This window comes from Cynocephalus volans, chromosome 9, assembly GCF_027409185.1.
Source record: "Cynocephalus volans isolate mCynVol1 chromosome 9, mCynVol1.pri, whole genome shotgun sequence".
Taxonomy (NCBI): domain Eukaryota; kingdom Metazoa; phylum Chordata; class Mammalia; order Dermoptera; family Cynocephalidae; genus Cynocephalus; species Cynocephalus volans.
The window spans coordinates 77,400,649-77,406,087 of record NC_084468.1 but is presented as its reverse complement, the minus strand read 5'-3'; the positions used below and the strand labels follow the sequence as shown (position 1 = coordinate 77,406,087).

At 39.2% G+C, this 5,439-nt stretch overlaps 1 pseudogene; it reads right to left on the bottom strand.

Annotated features, from left to right (window-relative positions):
• Nucleotides 1–2,888: 2,888 nt before the first annotated feature.
• Nucleotides 2,889–3,007, bottom strand: LOC134386728 (5S ribosomal RNA; annotated as a pseudogene).
• Nucleotides 3,008–5,439: the final 2,432 nt, after the last annotated feature.

Here is a 5,439-nt window from a genome sequence, read left to right as displayed (position 1 = left end):
CTGTTTCTTGTTTGGGGTGGTTTACGCGAGTGACAAAAGTGAACATTAAAGAATTACACATTTACAGTATGTAAATTATACTTCAATTTTTAAGAATTCCTAAAAGTGCTCCCACTACTAAATGGTATTATACCAATGCTTCTTCTCAAAACATTTAAAATCAGCATATACAACGTTATATAACAAAAATTAAATAAATATTTATGAATAGTTAGCAGCAGTTTGTAATTGTCATTACATAAATGACAATTCACGGGAAGAAAAATATCCGTTTGATATGAGAGCTTTCAATGATCAAAAAGTCTTTATAAGCTTTAATGTTTATTGTTTAGGTTTTGTGAAATATGTAAAACTCTAAGCACGAGGGTTTCAATGAAGATTCTCAACATGTGGATACTGAGAGAAGCCTGGACAAAATGTCTGCAGATTTTTGTAGAAGTGGAGTTACTTGCAAAAATATCCAAAATTTATGAATGACCAATTGAAATTAAATTGTTTATTTTTGAGGAATTAGTAATAAATTAACATTGGAAAGTGCAAAAAATATACGCTTAAAAGGAAATTGTAGCTGATGAACTAACTTCTTTTTATTAGTCTGTTTCTGTGGCTTATAACAAAATACACAGAACTGGGTAATTTATAAGAAAACAAAATTTATTGCTTACAGTTTGGGAGGCTTAGAAGTCTAAAGTCCAGGGAACATATCTGGTGAAGGTCTCCCTTAGTGGTGACAGTGACCCAGGGATCTCACATGGCAGAATGGTGTAGCAGAGAGAGAGCTAACCTTCTCAGCTGGCTACTTTTAAAGCCCTCAGAACCACTCCCATGACCACCATTATTAATTCATTCATTAGGGCATGGTCGTCAAAATCTAATCATCAGCCCCACCATTCAATTACCATGATAGGATTTCCCACCCTCTTAACAATCACGGTGGGGATCAAGCTTCTAATACACAAAACTTGGGGGACACAATTCAATCCATAGCATTCTTTTTTTTTTTTTTTTTTTTTTTTTTTTTGTCTTTTTCGGGACCAGCACTCAGCCAGTGAGCGCACTGGTCATTCCTATATGGGATCCGAACCCGCGGCGGGAGAGTCGCCGCGCTCCCAGCGCAGCACTCTACCAAGTGCGCCACGGGATCGGCCCCAATCCATAGCATTCTTTGAACGACATTAAGTCTCAATACATGAATAAAATACATGGATAAAATATGTTCTTAAAAGAAGACTGAGACATTATCATAGAACTAGAGTTAGTGAAATTTGAAGAAATATGTAGCAAAGTGAAGACGGTCTAAAGATTAAATGTTTAAAGGAGGAAAATATTAATTTTATTGTAAGTGAAATTGATATTGTCCCAAATGAATTCTAAAACAGTGTATTAAAAAAGATGCTTACAAGCAATTTGAAAAGGAGATGATTCCATGAAACCAGTATGTCTTCATTCAAGGCATGTCCAGTTTTGGTCTCTCTTTAATGAACTAATCTAAGCCAGTGATTTTCAAACTGCAAGTAGCAACCTACTTAATCAATATTTTAAAAACATAAAACAGATGAGAAAGTATCAGATTACACTGCATGTGATCAAGAAAAGTATTGTTGTGTGAAGGCTTTGTTTTTATTTTATATGTATGTATGTGTGTTCTGCTTCACAAGGTAAGATCTATTTCTTATTTTAGGTTCAAGGTCAGACATATTTGCAAGCTTCTGTTCTAGACAGGCTTGCATACAAAATTTGAATTTAAAAACTGACAAACTGATGCTATAGGAAGGCACCTAGGATAACTGATTTGTTTCACTTACTAGCTTAGGTTACAAACTATCATTTTTAATATATAAAACTAAATGACTCTGAGCCTCCAATCAGAATCAGTGATGTCTCATCCATCTTTTCCACATGCCCACAATTCACTGATAAATAACAGGATTCTAGTACTTATGTTATCCAAGGTATTTGTCCTTGTTAGCATCATCTCACTAACAGAAAGGCAGATAATCAGATCAGCCCTTTAATGGGGGAAGGGTTCCTTGCCTGTTTCTGTTTTGTCCTGGAGGCTGTGTGGTGCAGCTGGGACAGGGGTGGTGGACAAATCTGCCACTGTGACCGACTCATAAACCACCATTGCTGGCTTAGTAGTAGCTTCTCAGCATTTAGGGAGAGTAAGATGCCTTTCTTCTCAGAGTTACATTTTGCTACGGTCACTGTGTGCCACTCAGGGCCTGAGCTCCCTGTGTTAGAGCACTTCACAAGTACAACGTGTTTAACCCTCTGATTTCACACAGACATCCGTTTTCTCCATGCCTGTGGCGAATGGAGGCGTGGATGGAGAATCAGTGCCATCCACCGGTGTGCTCAGAAACAGCCCTATCCTACTGCCCCAGGGACAAGGTGGTAATCTTCTCATGTCCAAAGAATCAATCTCACTAATTACTTGTGATGCTGGAAATCAGACATGACCTCATACCTGGCGTTGTCATCATGAGGAGTGGTGGCAAGGGGCATCCCAGAGACTTGGTGACAGTATTTCTCACGCCTGACTTTTCTATGTTGAGAGCACCTTGTTCCTCAAAACTGAAACCTTTCTTCCAGCTACAAACTTCTTCATACCTCTGGCCCCCAGGATCCAGAGCTATAGGAAGCCCTTTTCTCTGATTCCCATGTCTATAAGAGCAAGTTCCACATTTCCTGTCACAGAATTATTGGCAATTGGAATATTCTCTTCCTTTTCCCTATTCATTTGCAGTTTTTTAGATTTATTCTCTTTGCTCTTTAGTCTTATCCCTAGCTTTTTGCACTTTCACAGATCTTTCTAAACCTGGAGGCAGCATGTTTTGCTGAGTCTTTTCTCAGTCTTCAAGTTACAGTTTTTTTTTTTGTTTTTTTTAAGTCTACAGCACCTGGTATTCCTGGACCATCTCCCATCCAAGTACTAACCAGGCCCAACCCTGCTTAGCTTCTGAGATCAGAGGAGATTGGATGTGTTCAGGGTGGAATGGCCATAGAAAAATAATACAGATTTGAAGTTGAACCCTGGATCTAATATTTCAAAGCTATGTATCTATATAACTTTGAGACACTTGTTTATCTTCTCTGACCTCAAGTGAGGTTATTTATGTTTAAATGCTAAAACTGTAAGATATTCAGAAACTATTATCTTCTCTCATTTTATATTTTTTCATCCCAATGTGAGCACATGGTAGGAGCTCACTAAGTAGTTGACTTGGCTTAATTTTCTTTGGAAGAAAAAAATTTTTTTTTACCGATTAATGATTGAAATTATACTAGGTACCATCTGTCTTTGGGAGATTACCATTTTGGTAAGAAGAATGTCAATAGGAATTATCTTTAAGTTGTTAGCAGTGCTGAGGTCCTCAGAAGTTAGTTTGGGGATGTTAACGGGAGGCAGTTAGATAGAAATGTGTCATATTTTGTGAAAGGTCTATTAAGAATGTTTGTGCTTATGAAAAAAATAAATAGAATGTACTGTGCTTTGAAGAGTGACAGAAAAAAATCATTCCCATAAAAATGACAATTACTATAAATACCAACCTTGGCTGTGATTGTTATATGTCTGCCTGATGCTCTGAAATTGCTTTTCATTTTTTTGAAACAGATGGCTATATTAATTCACCAAGTGAGTTATCACAGCCATCACCTTTCTGGACTCTCTCCCCAAATAAAGGAAAACTATTCCAATGGAATAAAGGAAAGCTATACGGTCTGTTAAATCATGTTCTCATGTATCTCCTGAAAACTCTCAATGGAGAAATACATGAGTACGGCTTCTCTTGACCTGAAGGTGGAGTACTAAAATCAGCTGTTAGCATTGTTTGCATTATGTATCTGATGGCAGTAGCTAGAGCTGGCCTTATGCACAGATGAAGAATACAGCTTCGTGTAATCTTTTGTACTTGGATTAGAGGAACATCTAGAGGGAATGCATCTTCCCAATATTTCATAATGCAGATCACAATATGTCGGTTCTGCCACCGGCCAACCTGAACAGCCCTAGTCCTTGGTGGGCGAGCGACTTGCCCGCATTCCTCTTTCCCTCTGGTCCCTGTTGGAAGGAGACGGGGGAAGAGAGCCATGAAGAGAGGTGAGCACAGATGCTGGCCCCAACCAGCCCGTTAAAGGACACTCAGATGCAGCAGGGGTTCTGTCGAGCAGTTCCATTTATTACCACACAAGCACTTGCTTTTAAAGGCAAATGGAGAAGGGAGGTTTTTACATCCTCCAATCAGCTTAAAGGTTACGAGAGCATGCATCCTGTCTCAATGCCTAGCTATTGCAATCATGCAGTGTTCACAAGCATGGAAGCACGTATTTGGCCAATAAGGGCTAAGGCAAGGTCCTGCAGACACTCCCACCCTACTTCCTCCCTGGCGCCCTCTTAGGCTGCCACGTTAATATGCCCTTGTGGGCCGATAATGGCACTGCTTATGGTGGCGTTAGTTTTTAAGGCCCGACAAAAATAGTGTTAGTTATTATAGGGCCTGAAAAGGAATTCTGCCCTAGTTCTCTGTTTTATAAATTAAAAAAGAAAAAAATCATAAAAAATTATTTTTCATGTTAACAAATCTCTTTACCATAGTCTGCCTGGGTACCTGAAATTTTACTTTTAAAGATTCATTTGTAACTCATAAGGCTCTTCAGTCTTCAGGTATCTTTGGTTAAAATGTAAACAGTTTTGCTAGGCATAATACATTGACATTTCTCATCCCCCAACACGTGCAAGGATTCTCCCTTGATGTGATTAGCAAGGCAATGAACAAGGGACAAGGAATTGTGATGATAGGAGGTCAGGTATGTTTGGAAGAGGCAGAGTGAGTGTTCAAGGCACTTGGTGGAGTGGGTCTGGGAAAGAAACTTACTTGAATTGGGAAAGGAGACCTCCAAACAAACTTTTCCCATCTCACCACTGTGTCTGGCCCTTGTCCTGAAAGTAGAAAAAGCTTGAGAAAATAAGGTTATATAATAGAAGATATCATAATTAAAAAGCTGCTTCAACGTCCTCAGGAGGAATGGGCTTATTATTACTTCAAATCTGAACTCAGAGCAGATGCATTATTAAAGGAAGACCTCAGGACCACTAGAGGAAGGAATCCTTTCTTTGCCTACAGGCTTTCTACCCAACCCAATTGATATTACAGCTGACCTGGTCCATCTGATCCACCAGTGAATCAAGGAGAGGGAAGCTGAGAAACCCACCAGTCCATGCACCAGCCCTGTGCTTCCTCTCCAGGCATCTTCTCCCAATTCTCTGTCCTTAAGGAAGTCCCCTTTAGACCCACTCTGACCACTTCCCAAAACTTAAGGATCTCTAGTTTAATATAACTTTCTCAAGTAACCACATCTTCCTGGAAAAACTCTGCCTTTAAAGTAAAGTCTTATTCTAAGCAGAGCTGCCTACACTCAGAGCTGAATGTGATGAAG